Below are 18,144 nucleotides of genomic sequence, written 5' to 3'. Positions count from 1 at the left end.
ACTAGAATACATTTTGGAATGCAAAATGGATAATTTTGATTATATTAATTTTTAAAAATTTGTACAAGCAAAACCAATGCACATAAGATTAGAAGGGAAGCAATAAATTAGGGGAAAAATACCTTCAAGTGTTCTAATAAAGACCTTATTTCTATTTTTTTGGGGGGGCGGCAAGTATATTTTTCTTTTTTATTAATTAAAGCTTTTTATTTACAAAACCTATGCATGGATAATTTTTCAACTTTGATGCTTGCGAAGCCTTTTGTTCCAATTTATTCCCTCCTTTCTCCCACTCCCTACCCTAGATGGCAGGTAGTCTAATACATGTTAAGTATATTAAAATATATGTTAAATCCAATATATGTATACATATGTATACAGTTATCTTGCTGCAAAAGAAAAATAAGATCGAAAAGGAAGAATAAAATGAGTAAGAAACCAAAATATAAGCAAACAACAACAGAAAGAGTGAGAATGTTATATTGTGGTCCACACTCAGTTCCTATAGTCCTCTCTTTTGGTGTTGATGGCTCTCTTCATCACTGAACAATTAGAAGTTGCAATGTCCTGGGTTGGGTGCAAAAATGTAATGTCCGGACTAGCTCTATGGAGGATCTCTGGACAAACCTTAGTTTTAGGTGAAGGAGTGATGAAGGCAGGAGAGTCACCATGAGATCTCTATTTCTGTCTCCATCTTCTGCATCTCATTTGTGTCTAAGTCCTCATCTGTGTTTCCTCTGTGTTTGTGTCTCTTCTGTGTCTGTCTCTGAGTCTGAGTCACCTCTCTGTCTGAGTTTAACTTCTCCTCTCTAGTCTTCTCAGTCTTTAAATACCTAAAATATATAGAGAATTGACTCAAATTTATAAGAATTCATGTCATTCTCCAATTGATAAATAATCAAAAGATAGGATCAGACAATTTTCAGAAGAAGAAATTAAAATTATTACTACTCACATGAAAAATTCTCTAAATGTTTATTGATCAGAATAATGAAAATTAAGACAACTCTGAGGTACCATTATAGATCTGTCAGACTGGCCATGATGACAGGAAAAAATAATTTTGAATGTTGGAAGGAATATGGGAAACGTGGGATAGTAATACATTATTGGTGGAATTGTAAACTGATTCAACCATTCTGGAGAGCAATTTGGAACTATCCCTAAATGCTTATCAAATTATGCATACCCTTTGGTCCAGCTGTGTCTCTATTGGGCTTGTATTTTAAAGAATTTATAATAAAGGGGAAAAACCTGTGTGTGCAAAAATGTTTGTAGCAGCCCTTTCTTAAATAGTAAGAAACTGGAAAAATTGGCATCAGTTGGAGAATGGCTGAATAAGTTGTGGTATATGAATATTATGGAATATTATTGTTCTACTATAAGAAACAATCAGCAGGATGACTTCAGAAAATCCTAAAGAAACTCACATGAGGAAATCTTCAACATAGAGAAGATCCAACTCACTTCCAGTTGATCAATGATGGACAGAAATAACTGCACCCAGAGAAGGAACACTGGGAAGTGAATGTAAATTGTTAGCACTACTGTATATCTACCCAGGTTACTTATACCTCCGGAAGCTAATAATTAATATTCAACAAGAAAATGGTATTTACACACATATATTGTATCTAGGTTACATTGTAACACATGTAAAATGTATGGGATTACCTGTCATCGGGGGGAGGGAGTGGAGGGAGGGAGGGGATAATTTGGAAAAATGAATAAAAAAATAAAAAAAAAATAAAAAAATAAAAAATAAAAAATAAAAATAAAATAAAAAAAGGAACTCACATGAACTGATATTAAGTGAAGTGAGTTTACTAAGGAGAACATTGTATATAACAACAAGTTTATATGATGATCATTTCTGATGGATGTGTCTCTTTTCAACAATGAGATTTTTCAGGCCAGCTTTAATAGGCTTGTGATATAGAGGGCCATCTTTCTCAAGAGAGGGAACTATGGGAATCAAGTATGGATCACAACATATTATTTTCACTTGTTGCAGTTTGTTTTCTATCTCATTTTTTTTTCTTTTTTGATTTGGTTATTCTTGTGCAGTTGTGGAGCTATATGTCAAAGAGTTGCATGTTTGGCATGTGTTGGACTGGGAAGGGAGGGGAAAAAGGTTTGAAGCACTAGGTTTTGCAGTACTGGGTGGTGAGAATTGTCTATGCATGTGTTTTGAGATTGAAAAGCTTAAAAAAAAAAAAAAGAATTCTGATGTCTAAATAATCATTATCCTTAGACACACAGCCCTGCCCTTTTAGACCTTGAAGATATGCTCTGTGGATATAACTTACTCAACTTTTGGTGACTTTAAGTTTTTTAAAATGGGAAGGAAGCACTCCTGAGAAATCTAATATGAATATTTGTGGTTAGAGATGCTTTAATATTCCATCTGATCTCTCCAGTAGTTAGTCCTCCACAAAATTATCCGTTTTTTATTTGTATATTTTGTGTATATATATATATATATATATATATATATATATATATATAGTCTTTCCCATAAAGATTATAAGTTCTTTAAAGCCAAGCAATGTTTTTCCATTACCTACGAAAATGGCTATTATATAATTTCTTAGTAAGTGTTGATTACTTGTTAATCTGAGCACATTTAGGAATCAAGGGATTAGAACTTAAAATAGGACATTGAATTAAGACATTGCTGTAGAGGTGGTTGAAATAGAGTAGGTGATTTTGGTTCTGTATTTACAAAAAAAAGCACCAGCTGCACTCACCCAGAGTACTTGAAGGGGAAGACAATCACTGAATTCTAGGGAACCTAAGCAAACTTTACCATAACTAATCTTTGCCAGTTACATGAGAAAGCTTAAATCCAGAAAGGTTGAGACTTACCAAAGATCACATAGATAGAAAGTATCCTTAATACATTGTTACTCATATATTTTAACATATTTAACATGTATTGGACTATCTGCCATCTAGGAGGAGGTGTGGGGAAAAAGAGGGGAATTTGGAACAGAATGTTTTGCAAGGGTTAATATTGAAAAATTACTCATGCATATGTTTGTCATTTAAAAAGCTATACTAAAAGAAATATTTCCAAGGACAGTGAAAAAAAATTACTTTGTTACTTGGGTTTTCTGACTCCAGGGTCAGTTCTCTTTTCTTGTATCACTTGAAAACATTTAAAATGTTTTATATAACTTTTATATGCCCTTTCATGTTCCCTGTCACAAATCTTCTTTTCTCCAAGGTAAACATATTAATTTTTTTCAACTGATCTGTCCATGACATGGTTTCCATGTCCTTGTCTTTTTTTCTTTTTTTTTTTCAAAAAATAAATTTATTGATAATTTTGTTTTCATATCACATATATTTCAATATTATTTTCTCTCCTCACTCCCCAAATCATCCTTCATAACAAATAATTATTAAAAAATCAGTATAACTGATCAAAATATTTTAATTGACATTTTTATTCAGTGTTTCAAACCTATAACCCCTCACCTCTGCAACAAAACAGTGGGAGTTGTCTTCTCACAACTGTTTTAGGGTGATAAGCTCTGTCTTTATAATTTCACAGGATTCAGTGGTGATTGTTTTGTTGTACTCTCCATTTCCTGGTTCTATTTTACTTCACTTTGAATTACTCCATAAAAATATTTTTGTGCTTCTCTATATTCAGCATATTTATTGTTTCTAATATTCTATCACTTTAATGGATCATAATTTGTTTAGTTACTTCCTAATCTATGGTGATCTAATCTGACCTATTTTGGACCTTGTAGTTTTGAACTTTTCAGAAAAAAGGACAATTTATATTCCTAGTTAATAATATTAGTTGACATTTATACAGCATTGGTATTTTTGCAAGTAAATTTCAGTGCATTGATTGATTTGATCCTCATAATATGCTTAGGAGACAGTAGGCCAGAGATATATACTAAAGCAGACCGAACTGGATTAAAACATAAAAGGGAAAATGTTAAGAAAGGAAATATTTTACACTAGAACACAGGACATTAATTGACATTAAGTCAATATGAGGAGATGCTTGTATATGATTCAGTGCCTCTCCTTTCTATTTGAGTTTGACACTGTTGCTATAGGCAGTGTTATTACCTCTAGTAACTAGAGAAGGGTCAAAAATAAGCATTAAGCCCCACATTCTCTCAAGTCCATTGTCCCATCTATCATGCTATACATCTCAAGGAGTTTTATTTGTTGCTACTTAGCTAATAAAGAAAAAGACCAGGTCTTTTGTGCAAGAACTTAAACAGAGTGAAATGTTGAATGAATCCAATAATCTCCTGTGACAATAAAATAAACAATTTGCCTTAGATTACTTACAGGGATATAAGAAAAAAGAATGACAAGTTCAGCCTTTGAGGTTGGTATGAGAACTTCAGTGAACGAAGCATTAGAGTACATATGTGAAAGACAAAAATGATTTCTAAAAATGAATGAAACAGGATCAGGTTATCACATCTGAACTTCAAAACGAAACATGGGTAGGTAATTGGGGGCCAAGTGCATTATTTCAGTCACAGGCTGTTTGAAGCCAGGCTTGCCAGAGAAGTAGTGACTTGGTTTTATAACAAGGAATTAGCCCACAAGGACCCAGACGGCATTGTTGACAATGTTACTGATTTTTATAGTACACTTTTTAATGGGACAAATATTGATGTTGCCCAGAATAAGTCTTTCTTGGATTGCATCCAGTTCCCTAGAGTTCCTGTGATGGAGTCCATAGCTCTATTAGTTCCAATTTCACAGGACGAACTCAAGAAGCAATTGCCTCTTTAAATTACCCAGACTCTCTAGGGACAGAAGGCCTCACAACAGAGCTCTGTTTAAGAATGCTCACACACATACCTCACACTACCCACCAATGGAGTCTTTAATCTAAATGTATTCTCTTAAAAAAAACAAAAACAAAACAAAAAAAAACACCACTTTCTGTAATCTCTTTTTATGAAATTCCCACTGATCTTACTGCATAAGAAGCAGAAGGAAAATGGTTTATTTGGTAAAGAATTATTAGGCACCATATAGCCTGTGGAAATTGACAATATTTATTTTCTTTTCCCCAATTAATGTTTCCTTTTTTTAATGTTCTTTTCTTTTTTTCCCACCACTTTCAGTTTCTACTTCACTTTTGCTCTAAGGATCAGGACAAACTTTGACTTACTTCTAGAACAGATTCACATAATGAATTTTGAAGGCATTTGAGTCTTTCCTATTACTCCCTCTAGGAGATGCTCTGGATACCTTGGTATCCCAAGAAAGTTCCACCCTCTCATCCTGAACTTGATCATGTGCTCAGTCTTAGGGAGCCTCTTTTGCTCAATAAATAGAAAATCTTCAGTGAAGCCAGAAAGGTCAATTAGTGATAAACTCCAAAGTTTACTGGCCATCATGGACCTTGCTATTTTTCCCAATAGCCTCAGTTTGACTTAGATTAAGAAGAGTGTTTCAGCCTCCAAAATAAAATTGCTTTGTTTCAAATATCATATGTCCCTAGATAGATTGGAAGGTTTTCTAAGTCCAGGATTTTTTTTTTTCTTTTAAATGTAGAGGAGACATTTTTTTTTAGCATCTCATACCATAGAATTTACATCTTGTAAAGACCTGAGGGTCTCTCTAACCCAGTTGCCTCATTTTATAAATCAATCTTTTTTTGGTATTTTAAAGTGCCAATCAATCAAACGTACACTATATCCACTATATCATTTACTATACTGAGCACTGGGGATACACAATGAATGAACAAATCCATACTCAAAAAGACCTTACATTCTTCTATGGGATGCAAAATATATAAATAAGCAAGTATATATTATATAAATCTGTGTGATTTTATGTGCCTGCCTGTATGTATGAATGGATGAATATATGAAAAGGGAGTTATCATAGTCACCTTTTTAAAATTTATCCTTTCTTTTATCAGGTGAGAACATATCTAGATTGAATAAATCTATCAAAATTCTGAACTGTTTGAGAAAAAAAAAGCCTGCAAATCTCTGGCATTTCATCTAAGTACAACAGAAAGTTATTTGTCTTGAATGTAAGATTTGGTCACATTTTAGGGGGTTTGTATAAAATCAGTAAGCCAGTTTATAATTGAAGATTAGCTTGTTTGATGGCAAAAGGGAGGAAGAAAATAATTACTTAATAAAGGAATTATTTGGGGTGGGAAGTTGGAGATGAAATTTTGCCATAGTATTTTTTTCTCAATCCTCCTGTTACCCACTTGAATAGGGAAGGATTGCATGAACTTCAGAAGATTTGAAATATTTCATCAACATCTTAATAACATACTTGGATCATCATTAGTTTGTTATCATTGCTTGCCTTGTGAACTAGTTCTTTAAGAAGTCTAACCAAATAGCTAACACCATAATGAAGGGAAACATCTTGAAGACTTTGGCACAAGCTTTTCAGGAATACTTTGGACATATATACTCTCTAATCTGGAGCCTAGTTTCCCATGGACTCTAAGTACTGGGGGCAGAGCATATCACAGAACTTATGAGAGATAGGAGTTGTTTTGTTCCAATTGTTCTTATGATACTACATTGATAAATATTCCTTACTAATAATTAATTAAGCCACGGTGAATAATTGATATAAATTGTCAGGTTTAGGGGGGATAACATTGATAGAGATTAGTGAAACTCTCACTTCCTCATGGATACTCACGAATATCCATCAAACCCAAAAGGGAAATGTAGCAACCAGACTTCAGAATCTTTATGTTTCACTATGGGTTGAGGGAATAGATAAGAACTGGTGTCAAATATATATATATATATATATTTATTTATTTATACTCATATATCCATAAATATTTAGATTTATGTACACCTATACTAAACACAGAGAACTAAAATATGAATCACAAATTGAATATGATTAAAATAAATCAAATATAGTTGATGATAAAGAAATTAGGGAGAGATGGAACAGACAGTTGTGAAATGAAAGACTTCATGTGGTACTTCAGCTCCATTGGGAAGAAATAATGAGTTTTTCTGAAGCAGTGGTACAGAAGATAGCCCAAAGTGGCAACCAATACAAAAGTCAAGACATGGGATATGGAATGTCATCTTTGTGGAACAAAGATAAAGAGTATATGGTTGAATAGAAGAGATTCTTTAGTCATTTGCTAGGTAGTGGAATGTAAATATTAAAAAGAGAAGAGTTCTTACTCTCAAAGAATTCATAGTTTACAAGAAGAGAAATATAGGTAGCAAAAAGAAAGAAAGCACTGGATTGCATGAGAATGGATTTCCCAGAATCTCATTCACTAAAATCTTTCTCTAATGCATCAACGTCATGTTGAAGTATGAGTCCATACTTGGAGTCCAAACTCAGGAAGATATTGCCAAACCAGAAAGTTTTCAAGTAAAGATCTGAACATAGAGTCTAACCAAGTTTAGAGAATGTTGTAGTTAGAAATTTGGTTAATGGGTTATTAGATTTTCAAAAATGAAATTTCTCACATGATAATTCTTATCTGGGGACTCCAAAATCAAGGATTTTTCAAGTTGGGAAACATAGTATCTAAAAGTATTTGTGTACGTAATTTTGACTTAATATGTGCTAAAATTATGTTATTAGAAGTGTAATATATAAATGAAAAAGAGACTGTTGTTTACCTCCTCATTACGACATTATTTTTTAATTGAGGTGTAAGATTCAGAAGTGGAAAAACAGAACATCTTTGTAACACAGCAAATCTGAATAGAATACTGGCATCAAAGAGCATGCTGTGGTATTTGGTGATTATTTTCAGATAAGAGTCTGAACTAATTGGTGGCATTCCCACAGGAAGATATTTCTTATCCAATTTTTCTGACAACTTTATTCTGCTTGTACCACAGTTTGAAGGCCAGGAGTTATAGGTCACAGGTACCTGTAATATATGTCCAAAAGCAATGTACTTGATCTCAGAAGACTGGAAGTTATAGAATGGACTAATTCTTGAATCTAATATATAACTCTGCAACAATTAAGATACAATATATAAACATGGAAAATGAAAGGTTTTCTTTTCAATGAAGCAAACTTCATAGATAAGAACAAAACATTTTTCAAAGTCTAATTGAGCTCTTGTTGGATCTGTGATCTCATTAGTGTGATCTTAAAAAAACTAATCATATGTTTTCATACTCTGTGACTTATATTCTTGTCCTCCTATGCATCCTCCACAGGGCGTCAATCCAGTATGCTTGTGATATTTTCCTTTACATATTGATAATGCACATGTACCAATGGAGCAAATGATTGCCTATTGGTAATTCTTTTTTCTCACAATGTTTGGCTCACTTTTCTTTCTAGTCATATATTTCCTTTATGTTATCCTTTGTGACACTTTGCTTGCATAATTTGTTCCTTGTTATTGACTATCTTACCTCCAGATCTCTCTATTACATTTTGTTGACTTGTAAGTTAATAATTTACAAAGAGAAATATCCTGTGAATTACATTTATGTAGAAACAATGGAAGAATATCAGCATCAAAAATATAGGTATTTGCTTCATAGAGGAGAATGGAGTTATTAAATTACCTATAAATTTCTCTAGGATAGCTGGGTGGCACAATGGGTAAAACACTGTATCTGGAGTCAAGAAAACTGATTTCAAATATGACATCAGAAACTTAATTCTGTGTGAAACTGGGCAAGTCACTTAAATCATGTTTGCCTCAGTTTTCTCAAATGTAAAATAAGCTGGAGAAAGAAATAGCAAAACTATCCAATATCTTTGCCAAGAAAAAAAAACCCAGAAATGGGGTCAAAAAAGAGTTATTCATGACTGAAAAAATGACTGAACAATAACAATTTCCAATATAAAGACTACTCTCTTTCTTCTATTCAGTTCAGAGCCAACTTCATTTTCCATCTGTATCATCAGTTCTCTGTCTTTGTCTGTCTGTCTCATATCTATCATCTATAAAGTTCTTCATTTAGATAATATATTTAGTATTTAGATTTGGGGGCACATATGTGTCTATAAATATTTTTATATCTCTGTGTATAACTGTGTTACAAATATATGATCATATATATGTTATATTCCTGATATATATTATAAATAAGGAGATAGAGATTGATAAATAATATTTGGTAGATTATAGATAGGCCAAATCTATGAATATTCCACCAGCTTCCATATCATTGAATAAACAATAAGCTTTTCTCATCTACTTTGTAGATAGCTAAGCCAACACTTTTGAGTTGTTATTTATGTCATGTAGAAAGATCTTGTCTTATCATAACATCTCATATATTTATTGTGTCATAGTTTTCAAAATGTTTTCATCAAAATGATTTTTGAAGCACGGTGAAGCTGTTTGTTATTGTTTTTGTTTGTTTTTCATTTCTAATTTGAAAATGAAGAAATTTGCGTTCAGAGAAAATAAGTAAATTCTCACAGAGCTAATTATGAGCAAGCCTTGAACCTAGTTCTCCCATGATGTGATTCACTACCTCAGATTTGGAAATGTCACTGAATCTATACTATTTTTGAGTATTTAAAATGAATATGTAGAAAATATTATATAATTTCAATTTTGGAGACTTAAGGAAATTATGACAAAATAATAAATTTGAGACTTTGTCTTTTTTGCCTTAGTTAATGAAGAATTGCATGGAAAGCACAACTAGGTGGCACAGGGGAGAAAGCAACATCTATGAATTAAGGAGGATCTCAGTTCAAACAGGACCAAACACACTTGACACTACCTATGTGATCTTGGGCAAGCCACTTAACCCTGGTTGCCTTGCCAAAAAGAATTGCATGGAAGAAATGACATAAATGATATTGTCAAGAAGATGTATTACTTGCAATAAATGGGCCACTCTTCTAGAGAGATAACAAAAACAAGGGGTAACCAAAAATAGCTGTCAGAGTTAATTGATATCCAAATGTAGTAAAACATCTAGAGCAAGAAACTTCTCCATTCTGTTCTGCCTTAAAAGTTTCAGTAAACTGATCCCCTATGATGGATTCATGACACCAAAGGGCTGTATAAGATATAGTACATTAATTTCAAACTATGAAAATCACAGATCCATCAAAGAAAATATATGCTATGTCAATTGAGTCCATGCTTTTCTTTCTAGATTATAATAATTAGTAGCAGGAAGTACATTCTGAGCAATTTTGTTCCTGCTTAGTTTTTTTTTTTTCCGTCCTTGAATGAATAAATTCATATTCCTATATATAATCATTGACTATATTTTCCCCAAGAGATTATAAGCTCCTTGTGAGCAGGATCTATTTAGAAACATATTTCTATATTTTCAGTACCTAACACAGTAGCTTATAAATAACTAATGGTCAATAAATGATTGCTGTATCATTTTTTGATTGTTAACTGTTCCCTTAAAAAATTAAACAAGTTTTGACTCTTCGTGACCACATAGATACTGTAACTAATGTATTAGAGCCAAATTCTAAACAAAACAAATTGATTTTTGAGATCAGCATGAAAATTATGACATGGTTGAAAGGCAGATTTAAGTCATTCTTGTTGGAATAAATTTTGATTAAGGGCATATAAGGCATTCTTTAAGAACCTACCATTTGTGCTCCTCAGCCGCCACCGCTGCTGCCGCTCGAGGGCCCGGGTTCGCCGCCGCTTTCTGCAGTCTCCCGCCCTCTGCCCCGCGATGGCGAACGTGGCCGATACAAAGCTCTACGACATCCTCGGGGTTCCTCCAGGCGCCAGCGAGAACGAGCTGAAGAAGGCTTATAGAAAGTTGGCCAAGGAATACCACCCTGATAAGAATCCAAATGCTGGGGACAAATTCAAAGAAATCAGTTTCGCATATGAAGTTTTATCAAACCCTGAGAAACGGGAGTTATATGATCGGTATGGAGAGCAAGGCCTTCGAGAAGGTAGTGGTGGAGGCAGTGGCATGGATGACATTTTTTCTCACATTTTTGGTGGAGGATTGTTCAGTTTTATGGGTAATCAAAATAGAAGTCGAAATGGTAGAAGAAGAGGTGAGGACATGATGCATCCACTCAAGGTGTCCTTAGAAGATCTTTATAATGGCAAGACCACCAAACTACAGCTTAGCAAAAATGTTCTTTGTAATGCATGTAATGGCCAAGGTGGCAAGACGGGAGCTGTTCAGAAATGTAGTGCATGTCGAGGTCGAGGTGTGCGAATAATGATAAGACAGCTGGCTCCTGGGATGGTACAGCAGATGCAATCTGTGTGCTCTGATTGTAATGGAGAAGGAGAAGTAATTAATGAGAAAGATCGTTGTAAAAAATGTGAAGGAAAGAAGGTGATAAAAGAAGTGAAAATTCTTGAGGTCCATGTAGATAAAGGAATGAAACATGGACAGAGAATTACATTTACTGGGGAAGCAGACCAGGCCCCAGGAGTGGAACCTGGAGACATTGTTCTTTTGCTACAAGAGAAGGAGCATGAGGTATTTCAGAGAGATGGAAATGACTTACATATGACACACAAGATAGGACTTGTTGAAGCACTATGTGGATTTCAGTTCACGTTTAAGCACCTAGATGCCCGTCAGATTGTGGTGAAATATCCACCTGGCAAAGTAATTGAACCAGGCTGTGTCCGTGTAGTTCGAGGAGAAGGAATGCCACAGTATCGTAATCCCTTTGAAAAAGGTGATCTTTACATAAAGTTTGATGTACAATTTCCTGAAAACAACTGGATTAGCCCAGAGAAACTTTCTGAACTTGAAGACCTCCTTCCAGCTAGACCTGAAGTTCCTAGTGTGATTGGTGACACAGAAGAGGTAGATCTTCAGGAATTTGATAGTACTCGAGGCTCTGCCGGTGGTCAGAGGAGGGAGGCTTATAATGACAGCTCTGATGAGGAAAGTAGCCATCATGGACCTGGAGTACAGTGTGCCCACCAGTAAACATTGCTTTAAAAAAAAAAAAAAAGAAGAAGAAGAAGAAGTTGCACAAGAGGAAATATCTTTCCAGTTTTGCCTGATTTGTTTTCACCGATCTAGCTGGATTGTCTAAGCAATCCAGATGAACTGATGGACATCTATTGCTGTATGTGTAACTTTAAATTGGTTATAGTATCTACAGAGAGTGTATAATTTAAACTAACCACAAAGCTTTACATCTTCATTTTGACTGTTCTCTAGCAGAATAAAGCACTTGAAAGGAAAAGATTCCCTTTCACATGGGTTCTAAGTTTCAGTACCTGGTATCCGTGCTTGATTTTTACAGTTTGTGTAGATTTTGTTTCCTATTTTAAATTCAACTCCTACATTGTAAAGTTTGTGTACAATTTGTCCTGAGGCTTTGTATTTGGCTGCACTTGCATAAGCTGCTACAAATAGAATAAAGAATTTCATAGCCTGTATCTATCATTTAGATGCATGGTCAATGGGCTTTGCACACAATGGGTTTGGAGCTGAGTGGGAACAATGGAAAAACAACATTGGAAGTGGTTGTGAAGTTTTGGGAGGTTTTCATTTTGTTTTGATTTGGTTTTAATTTTTTTTTTTACCATCTTGTGAAAGTTTCTGAACTGAGTAATAAAAATAGTTGGTGGAAATTAATCCCGTGTGTCACATTTTTAGAGGGATGCACACACATTGAGAGGGGGAAAAATCTTGTTCTGCTTCTTAAACAGCCCTTTAAAAAACCCATTGGTGTAAAAAGTTTTTGTGCTCTAAGCACCTGCCCATTTTGTAGTTACAAATGACAAAAGTTCGATTTTGGTAGAAACAGGCTTTATTGGTAATAAAAATGAGACTTTGTAGTGTGTGTCAGCCAACAAGGATATCTAAGTTATATAACCACTAAGTCTTGATCCTCCCAGCAATGCTGGCCAGGCTAATGCCTTTCTATACTCCCTTTTTATAGGGCTTCAACTAAGGTTACAGCAAATCAGTAGTAGAACCATGTCTATATAGAACCTATTACAGTGCTGTATTCATAAGTGTTAAGTAAGTTAATAATGATCTGTCTTCCACTTTCAGTTGAGTATTTGAAATTGGGGGAGCAATGATTGTTACTAGTATTTTAGAAAAGTAAGAAGGTTAAGCTGGTATAAGAGAAATCGGGTAAAACTATAACATGAAGGTGTAAAAAGTGTTTTGAAGTTATTATGTTTCTGTTCTTTCTACTACCCTTTGATCTTTCCTTTACTCCCACGTATAGATGTTCATTGAACACACTGATTTGAGGGGGGAAAGGTAGAAGTCAAATTATCTATTACATCATTTAATAGCTTCTGTAAATGGGATACATAGGAAAGGAGGTAAAACAAAGCCAAACTATTGAATTATGTGTTATGCCATCCATTAGCCTGGCTAACCAAGACTTTGGGTTCATTAATTCCAAGGTCTAGCAAAATCTGAAGGAGTGAAAATTTCAGGGAAATATTCCTGACAATAATCAGAGCCTATGAGACTTAAGTTATTACCCAACAACCTCCACTGTACCAAAAAATAAAACCAGCCTTGGCTAGAAATCAAAATTTTTGTACCCAAGGTTACTTCCCCACAAGCACTGAACAAAAGAAAAACAGTGACTTAATATTAAAAGTTTGTGGCCTTTCCAATAAAGGTTTATAAAACAGTGAAAAAAAAAAAAAAAAAAAAGAACCTACCATTTGTATTTTTTAGTGTTTTCCCTTATGGGTTATAAAGTTTAAAAAATACAACAGAAAAAGAGTATATACAAACACTCCCTCAGGCTGAGATTTTGCATCTCATGCTGTATCCAGAAGCCAAGGATTCTGCTGCAGTGCTTATACTCTCTCAATTCTCAAAAATAGTGTTTTAATAAAGAACCTGAAAAAGAGATTCTGCGGATAACTATGCAAATAGAGATGATCAAACTATGTATGACTCCTAATTTCATTTAATGGTTTTGGAAATATTAAAAGATATTGACTTGAATGATGATGAAATTGACTGCTTTATTTTGATAGAACAAAACAATTCAGCTAGGAAGCCAGTTGAAGCAGCAGAGTCAAGATCTGTGTTCTTCAAAGGTTTCTTGACAGGAGCAATTTCAGTGTTCTACTTAATGCACTTATGACAAATTTAAGTGATAAATTGGTACTTAAGAGACCATGTGGCCAGAATTCAGTGATCAAATCCCCTTGTTATGGGAGCAACCCTGGGCCCATTCAGTGCTGATGGGCATTACTGAAAGTTGGGTAAAGGCATTGAAAAAAGCATATATTGCAAGTGGAGAGAATAGAAAGCACTCTGTTTATTGAGCTGTAGGATTATAAAGGATACATGATGAAGCACCTCACAGGTAGAAGAAAAAGAACAGATTATTTGGACAAAATTGGCCCACTGAGAAATGCAAATGTTAACTGATGTGCCATTTCTTGTGTCTCTCACATTCCAAAATGCTTGATTCTTTCATGAACACATTAATACAGAAGGACAGAATGATCTAATGTCCCAAACAGCTTTGTCCAAGTAATTGGATATGGAAGGTGATTGATTCTGGTGAAATGAGCAGGCTTCCCTTTCTCTCTTATATTTCCCCTATATTGTCCTTTGCTCAACTAGTAGTGCTTTATGTCATTCCTCTGTAGTTTTGTGCACCAGCTATATTTCTTAAAGCACAGTCCTGGAAAATAATGTTGAAACAGATTTCAAGTAGTTAAGTGTAAAAACTGTAATCTGAGGAATTCTGATCCTTTTTCTGCTGCAACATCTCTATGATCTCAGGAAAATCTCTTTCTCTAAATCCCAGTATCCCCAAATCTAGAATGAATCATTTTGGCTACTTGATCATTGATAAATCAAATTCTGCTTTTATAATGTTCATATGTGTTCATGTTTGCTCTAGTACCTTAGAATGTAAGCTCATCACAAGGGCAGGCCGATATTTTATGTGTAATAGGACTATGTTGCTTGATAAAATCACCTAAAGACCCCGAGGATGGGAGATGTCAGAGATTTTCTTCTGAGAGAAGTCATTCTAAGTAAGCCAACCCTGTGAATGGGAACACATTTTCTTTCAACTAATTGCATAGCAGAAGTACCAGTGTCTTTAAATCTGATATAGTCTTTCTCTTTCCATTGGTATGCAGGGGTGAAAGATTCATTCACTAATAACAGAGATATGAAATAAATTTAGTGAGGAAGGGACTAATGTGGGTCTTGTGGTCCTCAGAGATAACTCTGAGATTTTGAATCTGTTTGGTTTTTCTTTTTAGTTTTAGGTATAGAGAGTAGTTTCCTATAACTGGAGTTTTGAGCCACTGGTATTTTGTAGCTCAGAATTACAAGATAGATGTTGCAACCAGTCCCTTTAGTTAAGTTTGAAGGTGCCTGGACCATGTGTGTGGAATAGTATTTTGAATTTAAAACTTGGTGGGACCAATGCTATGTAGGACCTGAGCTAAACTTTGCATCTACCTCTCTCCTACCCAGAGTCTAAAGTGTGATAGAGTGGATTATGTCTTTGTGGCTTTGGGGGAGCAGATTGTTTGTATATTTATTACTTTTGAAGCAAATATTTCTTTGTAAAAGCTAAACTGATTTTAATTAAGTGGAATTGGAGTGCTTGAACCCTTGAAATAATAGAACATAAGTGGTGGGGAAATTGAGATAATGATAGAGATGGAAGACCTTTCTTCTTTATGATATGAAAGACACTTCAGGGAGGAATGAAATGAAACCTACCTGGAGCATTTCTAATTGTGGTGGTACTGAGAGCAAAATAACCACTGCTAAATATGTTTTTATTTCCCTACCCCCTAGAATCTAGTGCTTTATCTTGCAAATGACAATAATATCATGTTTGTCAAATTCATGCTCAGTAATCTGAATGAGAGTGGTAAGTATGCAAAAAGAGAGGAAAGAGGGTAGGATCTGACAAATAAATTCCAATAGAATGTGTTTTCCTAGATTATATATAGTTTTGTCTTTGTATCCTCAGATTTTATCCATAGTGCCTTCCATAATAGTAGGCATTTAATAAGTGCCTTTTGACTAATGTCAAGTATTTATAAAGTATTTATTATGTACATGACATTGTAATGGGTGCTGGGGCTACAAAGAGAGAAATCATGTAGTCCGCCTTTCAGGTAGTTTTTGTATTCTACTAGGTAGGAGGAAGTATATGGTAAAACACAAATACACTAAAAATTAGGCAAATTATAACTTGAGGAAGGAAAGAGAACTACCAATTAGGGAATCGGGAAAGACTTCATATAGGAGGTGACACTGAACCCTGAAAGAAATTAAGTTTTAGTGAATAGAGAAGCCAGCCTTAGCAATGGCATAAGGTACAATATGGAATGTAAAGTCCTGGGAAATAGTTACTAAAAAAAGTCAATAACTATTCATTAACAAGGAAATATAAAGAAACAAGAGTAACAAATTAGCACAGTAGAAGTTATGTAGTGCCTGGAGTCAGGAAGACTCATCTTTCTGAGTTCAAAACTGAGACCAGACACTTACTAGCTGTATGGTTCTGGGCAAGTAACCTCAATTACTCCTGAGTTTCTTCAGTTACTGCCTCAGTTTCCTCATCTGTGAAATGAGAAGTAACTGGCAAATCGCTTTAGTATCTTAGCTAATAAAATTCTATATAGGGTAATGAAGAATTGGACACAACTGAAAGAACTGGAAAACAAAAATGAACAAATAAGCAGTGTACATCTTATATTGGAGATCTGGAATGGATTTCTGCAGAAAGTGAGATTTTAGCTGGGACTTAAGGAGTTTAGAAAAGCAAGAAGATGAAGAGGAGGAAAGAGTATTTCAGATATGGAGAGGTCAAAAGGAAGGAAGGAAATAAATATTTATTAAACATCTACAATGTGTCACAGACTATAATAAGTGCTATTAAAATGTCATTTCTTTTTATCCTTACAAAACCTTTAGGAGATAGGTACTATTCTTAACCCCATTTTACAAATGAGGTAAATTAGGTATATGAAAGTTTAGTGATTTGCCCAGCATATAGTTATTAAGTGTCTGGCACTAGATTTGAACAAAAAAGGAGTGGAAATACTATGTTGGGGTCCACATTCAGTGTCCACTGTCCTCACTCTGGGTATGGGTAGGTACTAGAATCAAGAATATTTAGAATAACTTCATTTAAAAGGTAACATTTTGACTTCCGGCCAAGATGGCTGCATGGAGGCAGACAGCTGCTTGAGCTCCTCGTTTTCTCTCAGAACTTACATCATGACAAGCCTCAAACTTAATGCTTGACCCAGAAAGAAATCCACAAATAATCACCAAGAGAAGACATCCTTGAAAGTCGCCAGAAAAGGTCTGTGTTTGCTCGGGGGAGGGTCAATCAGACTGGGCATAGACTGAGGGCAGGCAAGCCAGAGCAAGACAGGCAGCTCACACAGCTCAGACCAGAGGGGGAGGGGTACAATCTCTGCCGTTTCTGTGAAAAGACTTTTTCCCCAGTGTGGATACTGTCTTGGCAGCAAGCCAGGATCAGTGGAGAGGGTGTAAACACCTGAGGTGAAGATTAAAACCCCAGAAAGCTAGCATCTCTCAGAACCCGGCCACCCCAAACCCCCACCTGGACTGACTCAGCACGTTCTCAGAGCCTCAGAGCTCAGACTCAGTGCAGTCATTGCTGTTCTGTTAGTGGCTCTCTGCTGCCCTACCCACAGTCTGTAGAGGAAGCCCATTAATACCATCCAGCCCCAACCCCCACAAAACAGACTAATTGTTTCTCTTATCAATTTGTTTTCTTCGATTCCTACTATGACAAAATGAACAAAAAATTCAAAAGGGCTCTAAAAATTGACAGCTTTTGTATGGAGAGAGAGCAGACTTCAAACACTGAGGAGACTAAAAACAGACTGTCCCAGATGAATCCCCTAAGAGGGATATGAGCTGCTCCTCAATAAAAGAATCTCATAGAGGAAATGAAAAAGGCTCTCACAAGAGAGTTGGAAGAGAAATGGGAAAAGAAAAGGGAAGCTTGGCAAGAGAGCCTGGAGAAGTCATCCCATGCATTCAAAGACAGAGTGGATAAAGAAATCAAATCATTGAGAAACAAGATTAGTGAGCTGGAAAAAGTAAACAATTCCAAGGAAAACAGGATTAGTGAGCTGGAAAAAGAAAACAGCTCTCTAAAAAATAAAATGGATAAAATGGAAAAAAATTCCATAGAAGATAAAAACTCAATTGGACAATTACAAAGAGA

General features: G+C 35.0%; 1 pseudogene; it reads left to right on the top strand.

Moving 5' to 3' along the window:
* The first annotated feature begins 10,580 nt into the window (after positions 1-10,580).
* Positions 10,581-13,097, top strand: LOC141555680 (dnaJ homolog subfamily A member 2 pseudogene; annotated as a pseudogene).
* Positions 13,098-18,144: the final 5,047 nt, after the last annotated feature.

Source organism: Sminthopsis crassicaudata, chromosome 2, assembly GCF_048593235.1.
Source record: "Sminthopsis crassicaudata isolate SCR6 chromosome 2, ASM4859323v1, whole genome shotgun sequence".
Taxonomy (NCBI): domain Eukaryota; kingdom Metazoa; phylum Chordata; class Mammalia; order Dasyuromorphia; family Dasyuridae; genus Sminthopsis; species Sminthopsis crassicaudata.
Note: the sequence above shows the minus strand (reverse complement) of the source record. Positions and strands in the feature narration are given on the sequence as shown.